This window comes from Hemibagrus wyckioides, linkage group LG21, assembly GCF_019097595.1.
Source record: "Hemibagrus wyckioides isolate EC202008001 linkage group LG21, SWU_Hwy_1.0, whole genome shotgun sequence".
NCBI classification, from domain to species: Eukaryota; Metazoa; Chordata; class Actinopteri; order Siluriformes; family Bagridae; genus Hemibagrus; species Hemibagrus wyckioides.
In genome coordinates, this window is record NC_080730.1 from 6,932,578 (window position 1) to 6,943,337 (window position 10,760).

The 10,760-nt window shown below is 42.2% G+C and overlaps 1 protein-coding gene across 2 annotated transcripts in view; it reads right to left on the reverse strand.

The window, feature by feature from the left end:
* dag1 (dystroglycan 1) overlaps nt 1-10,476 on the reverse strand; it is a 29,837-nt gene extending 19,361 nt beyond the window's left edge. The window contains exon 1 of one of the 2 annotated variants that reach the window (XM_058373795.1): nt 9,867-10,476. The gene's annotated coding sequence lies outside the window, so the exon portion shown is untranslated. Of the gene's footprint in view, nt 1-9,505; nt 9,828-9,866 lie in introns of those variants that run through there. The other variant, XM_058373796.1, reaches the window with a different exon arrangement.
* Between the last annotated feature and the right edge of the window lie 284 nt (nt 10,477-10,760).

Consider the following 10,760-nt stretch of genomic DNA (forward strand, 5'->3'; position numbering starts at 1 on the left):
GCTGCTGCGCTTCTGAAGGTGGATTCCATGTGCCGAGAGCAGCATGACGCTACCCCTCCCACCCCACACACACACACACACACACACACACACACACACACACACACACACACACACACACACACACACACACTCTGCAAACTCCTCAGGGAGAAGCAGATGGCTCCACGGAGGCACACAACTTGCGCACGTAACCTGCTAAAAAGAAACACATCTGTGGAGCCCATCTTGGATTAAAGACTTGGGCCAATAAATAGTTCAAACACGCACAGTGGATGTCAACAAAGCCGATGCTAGAGTAAACTCCGAGCATGCCGTTTAAGATGTTTGAATAATAACGCCACCTGTTTCGACAGAGAAAACCTGTTGTTAACCGTGAAGCGGAGTAAAACACGACCTGCAGATACAAGGACCAGCGTGTGGAGAAAGAGAAACTACTACAGTGTTTTGAGACTAAGTACAATAGATTTGTGTTTATATACTCTCATAAAATATAAAATTGTTGCTACTGGAGACAGCGTTTTGTGCTTCTGAAATAAAACTGGTAGGTAGAGGTTTAAGGTTCCTGCTTCTGGGGAAAAAACATATCAAAGATCTGAGGAGGAGGAGGATGAGGAGGAGGAAGGGGAGGCAAGCCCGCAATTTTGTTTACCAGACGCCGTTCAGGTTAAAATAAGGAGGAGGGGTATCCATTATTATCCATCTAAACTTGTCCTTGAGATGAAATAAAAATTTGGGGTAAATATCAGCAGACAGAAACTATTTCATCATAGCGCCAAAGTATTACTATGAAGCCATCTGAGAAAATCATGGCTTCCTTTGTGGAAAACAAGCGGGTGATGCCACTGCTCCAAATGTATAGTAATACACTATAAATACAGGTCTCCGAGTCTCCGCAGCAGACTTAAAAGCTACGGCAAAATACATATTCCCAGCGTAGCAAACACCTGACAAATTGTAGCTTGCACAGGGATGTGTATCCACATCAGCACACATAAGTACATGCTAGTTAGGAGACCGCGTCATGGTTGCCGGCATGCGTCATCTACAAACAAGGCCGTGGAAAAATACAGCAAGTTTCAAACCACAGCAACTCTCGGATCCAAAGTGATATGTTAATGTTGGTGTTTCTATAGCAACGGCTTGTTCACTGGCACTTCATTCAAGACGATCTACCCTGAACTTTCCTCCAATGACTCTTAGCAAGAACATGTCACCTCCTTCAAGTGAAGAAAGCAAAGGTCGCTCATAACGAGGTGTTTAAATGTACTCTATGGTAACATAAGCTTAAAATTCTGTATATATTCTACTGTCAACACTTTAGGATCGGTATCAGCATTTGTTTGGAAAATGCCTGAACAGCAGCTCTTACAAAAAGAAACATGTACAAGGTCAGGTCAGTGTGAGCCGCTGGTGAACGAGCGTGAGCAAAACATCTCCACAAAGCAGGAACAAAGTCGTCCGTTCAGAGGCAAAGCCGCCGCTCGGTGTGAAAAGCAGCCGCTAGTGTTTAAGTGCGAGAAGTAACACGGATCTGCTTGGTGGTATCCACATCTCTGGCCATGTTTACTGGGTCAGCGCTGCCATAGTCGAGAACCAGGTGGAAGATTTCGTGGTTTACTTCCGTCAAACATATAATCTCTTTGTCTCTAGCTTGGATTCTTTGTACTGGCGGACTGCCGGACGCCTGCGTGCTCTCCGTCCGGAAAGTTCTGGACATCGGTGTTGTTTAACATTTTGAGGGTTGCCATGGTAGATGAGCCTTATCTAATGATCACCTCTTCCAGGCTAATACGCAGCCAGGGTTTTCCAGTCCCCTAGACAACAGCTGGCTGTATCGGCGTGGAAAGAATGAGAGTTATTTGGCTGTTTGACTTTTAACTTCAGTTTACACGCTTTAGTGAAAAACAACCATGTTGGAAAACGTTTCGAGAAACGTCCTAATACAGACTGCAAGAAATGAAACACAAGCAGGAAAAACGGACTTGTACAGCAACATACAACAATTAAGAGAAAGAGGAGAACAATTCATCTACAGAATGATTAGTCTACGTTTTCTTCAGGGGGTCAGGGTAAATGCGGCGCCTGCTGTGCGGTGTTATAAGAAGCTTTGGGTTTTAAAAGGCTTCTATTAGGAGGCAGAATCATTTCTTAAATCTCAGAGCGGCTGCATTCCAGGCAGCGTTGGAATTCGCTGGGAATTCACCTGGTGCTCTGAATTTTAACCTCGAGGGTCTCAATCAGGATGCCTGTGTTTAATTGGTAATAAAGCGTCGCACCGAGAGCCTCGGCCGGCTGATATCAAAGTCATATCTCCGATAGATTTGCATTTCACCACGCCACTTCAAAAGCGGGATTGTGGCATTCATTAATCTCTTTCCAGGTAAGACGTTTAGGTTTTAAATGAGTCTATTTTCCAAACAGATACGCGTCAAGGACACGGCACTCAAAAGGATATCAGAGAGCAATCAGGACAAGCAGTCGGCAGAGGAACAAACAGCCTAACCTCGTATATTTATCTGTGAAGATAAGACCCTGCCATGCGTTTCTTTTCTTTCACGTGGTCGGTGGTTAAAAAAAAAAAAAAACGATAGTGGCGTTATGTTTGGAATAAACATCCTTCATTTGATACCCAAACTGTGCTTTGTAAGCTTTGGTATTTGCATGCGCTCCCTAATCTTAGGGTTAATGTGTTATCAATTAACCTAAGCACTTGGCAAATCCCTTTGCTCTAAGGTAAATGATTTCGAAAGAGTCTGGTGTGAAAGCAGGCGCCATTCATATGACTGAGTCTTTTGTTCGAGAACAGGTGGGGATGAACAAGCAGCTCCGAATCTGAATGACACCCCCCCCCCACACACCCCTCCCTGAATGAGCACGTTCACTTTCCCTGCTGTTCACTAGCCTAATCTGTTAAGAAATTGCAGGTGGTCCTTTTTCTTTCGGGACTCTCGGTTTAGAGAACTGTGAGTGCGCCAGCTCCGGGGTTTACCGGTTCACCGAGCTCGGTGCAGGCGACTCGACAATTACCCTCTTACTTACTTACTTACTCCAGCTAGATCACGGCAAACACCCTCTCACTTCAGGAAAAGCTGGGTAATTTGCAGAGGGGTCAAAGAGCTCCTCAAATTCACCGGGCTAGGGAGCTAAAGAAAAGATGAGGAAAGGAAGGAGGGGCCCAGAGAGAGAGAGAGAGATTCACTTCCTTCTGCTCTATTCATGAACCTGCTGAACACAAACTGGGTGTGGGAAACATTAATTGGCATGGTCCACAGCGGTGGTGTAAAATTGCAGCAGTTTAACTAATTATTGATCTGATCACTCAGCCTTGGACACGTAAATAGATCAAATGCCACATCGAGGTTGGTTGATACTCATAATATTTAAAAGTGTACACGAGAATCATCTGGAGGTTTTTTATTATTCAGTTTCCACCCAAAGCAATCAAATCCCCAAGGGCCAAATGCACTCCATGTCAATGAATTCGAAAGTGTTTCTAAAGCAGCTCAGGAATTTTTTAAAATTCCATTAAACTGAAAGGGAAAAGAAATAAAAAAAAAAATGACACAATGGCAATCTTTCCTGTGCCAGGTCCACCATTCCGGCTGTTTAAAAAGGCAAAGCGGCAAGGTTGTACGCCTACTTGCAGCCGTTTTTCTTTTAAAACGTCAAAGCCAAGGTTTTGACGAAAGCGAAGTGGATTCTGATGTCTTAAGACGCGTTTACCAGGAGTGCTGCTAGACGTTTGTGATGTTGGTTCGCCAATTACGCCGACCATATGATGTCAAGCCTGGGGGGAATCTCAAACAAAAAAAAAAAAAAAAGTGCAGCAGATGAGTGAAAAGGTCCTAGAATTTTGTAGGATTTGAGACAGAATGAAGAGAAAAAAGTGCTGTAGGAAGAAAAACATCCCTGGTGTAAAATTAGCTTTTAGTTAAGACTAACATCTCCCTGAGTGTGAATAATTTCAAGACTTGGTCTAGAAGGCTTTCTCTGACAGAGCAGAACTATCTGCAAAATTTAAAGCTTAAGCCAAAATAATGGAAAGCTGGTTATATGAACAGGAAGAACAAGACGGTAATTGCTGTTGCAGGCTTTGACCCATTTCTGGTAGAGACCGTTTTTTTTTCCAACATCAACGCCATCATCCTTTGTGTCGTGGAAGTTTCTTCTGTTTCGGCTTAGACGTGATCAGTAAGACGACTCACCAGACTGTATGATGTGTTTGTGATTTTCTGCGTCTGGTTTTCCCTTGGTGACTTTCTAAAAGTTCTTATACATACTGAGAAAACAATCGTGAGAAGTCTTACTTGAAACTGGGTCAACACGAGTTTGTTCGTAGATTAAAGTCTTGTATTCGGGACTGTTTGCTGAAAGAATTATGCTTCAATGTGTTCTTTCCTCATCGGGGATGGACGTTAAAGAGTGTTGGGTTTTTTTTCCTGCTGTTTCTGGGACTGCAGCCTTTGCAATTAGGGTACAAATTGCTAAAGTATTCTCACAATTTAGGAACTGACAAGCATAATTTATCATTAGAGACCAGCATTTAAAATTGTTTACGCATCAAAACAATTCAGGGAGGTAGTACTGACTGTTTAATAAGTAACAAATTGGTCATTATTAAACAGCAGCATGTCTTTCCTTAATTGAGTTTTGCTCACTTTAGATTTGGTTGCTTGAACTCCTTTACGTCCTTCAACAAGGCAGCAGCCTGAAGCGGTAGTGTATTTAGTGTACTTTGCTCTACGTTCTCCCGTGGTCAAATGATTCTCGCTGAAAATCTGCAGATGGTGCAGTGTTACATGATGAAACTGTATACAGGATGAGACGCCTCCTCGCTCTGAAACTGAACCCTTCGGTTATTTACGAGCGCCTCTACGGAAATCTAGGTTAGTCTGCAGATTGAACCGTGAGCCGCTGCACACTGCTGTGCTGCAGTGCACGGAGCCTCAGAAAGGATGGAGCGGCTCGCGGGAAAACAAACAGGAGCTGTGTGTGCTCGAAGAAAGAGCTTCTTATGCTGCGAGCGCGGGTTCGCCCAGCCACGCCGTCTCTTGATTAGGTTTCCAATCCAATCATGACTCTGCCTTGCAGGTCACGTTATGAAACACGACTCTGTCTTAACTTCCTGGCTGCTGGATTCACAGGACTAGGTGCCTCTAGGTGTACGTGGAGAAGAGACAGGATAATCAGAGATGCACTCCAGATCTGTCAAATGGTAGCACGCGTGCGTGTCAGATGTACGGAATGGTTGGTTGTGGCTACCGCCCTCCCCATCCCACCCCAGCACCCCGCATTTCTATTTTTAAACCCAAGTGGGGCAAAGTTGCACGGCTAACTTTAGCGCTCTACAGGAAAAAGAGGTCACAATTTGCACTCTTGTCTTGTATGCAGTATTACACATATTTAAAATAATAATAGATTACTGCGATATCAAACACTGTACATTCCAGATACTCCGAGTAATTAAAACCTTGTTCATAACAGAACCCTGTTGAGTTCTTCAATCTGATTGGTCAGGAGTTTTCTACATCACTATGACGTCATACTCTACGACTGGCAATAAATCAAACACAAAAGCACACTGCATGGGGTAAAGACTTGGTACTGCTGTTGTACATGTAAGGCATTTGAAATACAAGGACGTTTCAGATGCCATATAACCACTACTAAAGAAAGACGAACATCTGATTTCAGAGGTAGGCATAACCAATACACTAGGCACACCTTTTGCTGTTTTTTTGCTCTTCTGAACACAAGCGCCTTCTTTTTTCCCCCCTTTGTAAGAGACAAAATTAAAACCTGAGGTGTGTTCATCATCGGCGTTATGAAACGAGAACGCACCTGATAGCTGACCAACCACGAGCAGGCTGGAAAACTGCACAATATCGCCGTGATGGATGACTAAATAATACTTTCAGTCACCAAGAAAAACCGGCTGAAAACAAGAAGGCTCTCCAGGATACAAAGTACATAAAAAGCCTGTAGAGGTCTGACACTTATAGACAGATGAGAAAAAGATTCACCTGAACCAGAGTGACACAATGATGAAAGTCTGGAGAGGAAAAAAAAAACTAAAAGGACTGATCTGAAGCACCACCTCATCGATGAAACTCTTGTTTTTATTGATGATGAGACTGTCAACAGCAGCAGCAGGATGAATTCTGGCACATCTTAATTTCTCAGATCCAAGCAGCCTCTCTAAAACACAGTGGGGTATTTTATGTTGTTTTTTTTCCCCACACCCAAGATGTTTAATGCCATTTCTTAGTCACGCCAATCAACTGATCTGAACGCTGAGCTGCAGATCACATACTGAAGTCAAAGCCAAAGGAAAAAAGGCCCCCAAAAAACAAGCCGAAAATAAATGGCCAGGCAAAGCATTACCAGGGATGATGTGCAGCAGCTGGTAATGTCTACAGGTCACAGCCTTCAGGCAGCCATTATAGCCATTGGATTTGCAATCAAGTATTAACACACCATTATTATTTACAAATATGATGATCTGTGTAATTATGTGGAAAACAGGAAACAAGAACAAATATTGGCTTTGCATCCCATATGGTTCACCTACCACAGAAATCTGCCTGAATATTAATTATAAAATTTTCCCAAAATTAAAATGCACTAAAACACCAAACCTATTATTGAAATACAAGTACGCTGTTATTTCACATAATAAGCCTGCCTTTTTATATGATCATAAGTGTTATGCATAGCCGTATGTAACACCGACAAGAAAACCACAAACGAGTGCAATTACAGAGCCAAGAGAGTTGTTTTCAGGACAAACCCAATCAATATGGCTGGCTATCAGCTTCACTACAATACACCGAAGGTGATCGAGGAGCCTCGGGGACTGCAGCAATACCTACTATCGCAATTATACTCAGGACTCTGGAGGAAAATTAGACTCATTTACTATCCCCAACAGCTGGCTGCGCCGTGTGGCGAAGAATCCAGGCACAAACTTTCGCAGTGCACTGTATGTCACACAGAAACACATACAGTATGCGAGACACGAGCTACGGGGAGGGGGGGACTATTCGGAAATGTATGCCTGTCTTCTAATTTTATCCCACCTCCTCTAGTTCTTCCCCAGAGGCCGAAAAGGGAGTTGGCAGAACATGGCTCAGCCTACATGCCAAGGCAGAGATATCGCTCCAAACCAACAGTGCATACACATGCATATATATTATATATATATATATATATATATATATATATATATATATATATATATATATATATATATATATATATATATATATATATATGCGCATGTGTATGCACTGTTGGCTGTGTGTGTGTGTAGATATAGATGCACGTATATACAATACTAGGCCAAACTCATCTATATTCAGAGACGTAAAGCAAGAAAATCAACCCACACTACGGTCAGCTTTCCTTAAAGCTCTAGAGTAATATAAAGAGTCCCAAAAAAATGAAAATCACAGGCAGATCATCAGCCATGTATATTTGTGCATGATGTCCTACGATGTCTAAAATAAACAGACAGACAGACGTGGACAGCTGAGAAAGGAATTCGGTTTCAGTCGTATAACACACGCAATAAATAACTGTCCAAACTACTGATACAGAGACAAACATCTGGAAGTGGTGAGGTTGTAGGTGCTTTACATTCTCTATAACCATTAAATACGTGTGATTCCTTCACATATAAACTAAACAAGGGCTGGATGATGTGGCAAAAAGTCTATGATGCATAACATGTAAACCTTCTAAAGCCACAAAGACTTCCAGACTTCCATCTTTCATGTGCACGCACAAGTACACAAGTATCTGCACTCGAAATACCGCAACATGTAATACAAATACACTTGAAAGACGATCACGCTGCCAGATGATTGTGAAAACGTTTGTATACATATTTCTCCAGCAGTATGCTTTCAGCCATGTGATGTGAGCCTTCTTGAATTGGGAAATGCAAACACAAGGTGACGATATAGAAACGTATCTGTTGATCACACTGGTGAATGAATCCATCCATCAATATGGGGCATAATTAAGCTGTGTGTTTAATATTTACGGATCATAAAGTGCGTAGGGTCTAACTAATCTGTTTAGATAAAATGATTTACGTGTATGACTTTATCCAGATTAAAGCTTTCCTTACATGAAATACAGACACACATACATTACACACATGAGGATTGAGCAACATGCCCTAACTAGAACACTCATCAATGTGATCTCAGTCACACTGGGTGTCATCAATGAAGATGATCGCTTGTATATCCAGAACGTGTTTATCCTATCTAACTAACAAACTAAGCAGCAGCTCTGTGGACGGCGCCGTTCACACACACACAAGACTGCAGGAGATCGCAAGACAAATAACGCCGACAAACATCTCAATAAGCACGGATTTATATATTTATATTTATGTATATATATATATTTACAAAAACAAAGAGGAAGAACAACCGCGCGCCTGTCCTTACTGCGGTCACTCATACCGTATATATCTATAAACATATATATATATACACACACAGCCACTCGCCCAAAAGGAATATTACCTTGCCCTTTATTTACACATCAGAGCTGTGTTTAAGCTTGATCTTCATCTCGAAACAATTTCAATGAAAAGCTCTCTACCACACACACTCCCACAAAACCCCTCACAAGGCCACTGATCTGACCGCAACGTCTCGAAATGTCAAAGCCCCGAAACGGTAAAGGGCGCCGCTGCTGCACCCTCTGTAAACATTCAACCTTACGTCAACGAAAAGTCGACTAGTAGGAGTCATTTCACGATTTGCCCCCCACCAAAATAATAATAAAAAATAACAAAGAAAACCACGGGGTTAATAAAATTGCTTCAGGAAGCTAGCATTTCTAATTCATTTAGAAAATGCTAAGCTTGCTAACTCGAATAAACTCACCTTTGCTAACTCCCTCAGCTAGTCCAGAACAAAAATTAAAAGTTGGTACTCCAACAGTGTTTATATTATTATTTCTTCTTCTTCTTCTTGTCTTTCTAACGTGCCAAACATATACGGTCATTTTAATTCATTCTGTAATTCAGTGTTTATTTATTTACTTATTTGTCCCTCACTATGAACCTAAAACTAGTGTAACTTGCTTCAGTTCATTTCTACCAGAACGTTTAGCAAGCTAATTTCATCCCTACTAAATAAATAAATAAATAAATAAATACCCACCTTAGCTGGCAGGCTAATTCGCATTCCTAACGCGAACACTAGCTTAATAGACAATATGACATTTTAAAAAGAAAAGAAAAAAGACATTGAAATATCCGGGTGGGAAATGATAAGGCATCCGTGATGCTAACAAGCTAACACCTGTTCGCGAGACCGGGAATGAAGTGAGACTAGCTATACGGCTAGCTTAGCTTCGGAGCAGCGAGCTAACCTTCTATATACACATGATACACAAACACAGATCATCCACAAGCTCGCGCGTGAGAAAGAAATAACGTGCAGCTTAAAAAAAACAGAAGGCATAATAACCGGCTTACCTCCTTGTGTTGTTGCCCGACCTTATATTTGAGCTAGAAACATCGTTTTTTTAGTCATTATTTGTCTTTTTCTTTCCTCTGGAGCCGCGTCGCTTTATCCAAGCCCTGCCATATATTAGCTACCGCCTATAATAATGCTCGTGCATAAGGCGAAAACAAATCTCGTGTTGTCTCGGTGTTGCCTCCTAAAAACCCAAGCCGCAAAGTCGAACACTTTCACCAGCCACAAGCGGATCCTTTAAAGCCTTGATCCAAGAGAGAGTGTCAAAGCCTAGAAATTCCCTCGCAATCATTCAGACATAAATAGGAAGAAAAGAAGAAAAAAAAAAACAAAACAAAACAAAACAGGAAAAAGACTAACCGTTCCGAAGCTCGTGCCAAATGCCTTCGGTGTGTCTTCGCTGCGAAACACACGCGCGCGCACACACACACACACACGCACGCACGCACGCGCACACACAAAATAAAATGTCCCAGTATTGTCGTGATGGTTATTCTTCACCCCGATGTCTTCTGTTTCTTCTGCAAAGAAACAAACAAACAAACTCCCTTGCACGTCGTGTTGTCCCCTTTCCTTCCTTCCTTCCTTCAAATCTCTCGGAGCAAATCCACCATTTCAGAAAGCACAGGTTCTCTTTTTTTTGCTGTACACTTTGTCTTTCTACACGAAGCAGAAATGCAAAAAGAAGGGGTTAAAAAAAATAATTAAAAAAAAGAAGCTAAGCTAAAGACTGGCAGGAAAGGACAATCACATGACGGAGATGTCTCAGAGGTGGAGAGCGGCTCTCTCTCTCTCTCTCTCTCTCTCTCTCTCTCTCCAAAGCACTGCGGCGGAGGCTTCTCCTTCTCCTTCTCCTTCTTCTCACCCGAGCACCAATGTGAATTAGTATTCCTCAGCTTTTCCACAGCTCCTCCGCAGACGAGCTGTGTAATGGGAAGTAAAAGCAGCCAGGTTTGGATATACGAGTACTCTTTAAGTCCCCACCTCTGAGAGAGAGAGAGAGAGAGAGAGAGAGGGAGGAGGAGGAGGACGACGAGGAGGAGGAGAACTCGCTTTCACTCCTCCCATTCAAACACTAGGGCTTCTGTGTGTTTTCCACATATACAGTCATACAAGTTCTCCAAAACACACCGACAAGAGGTCTATCTATCTATCTATCTATCTATCTATCTATCTATCTATCTATCTATCTATCTATCTATCTATCTATCTATAAGTAATCAATTCTATGCATAGTCATACAAGTAGTATCTA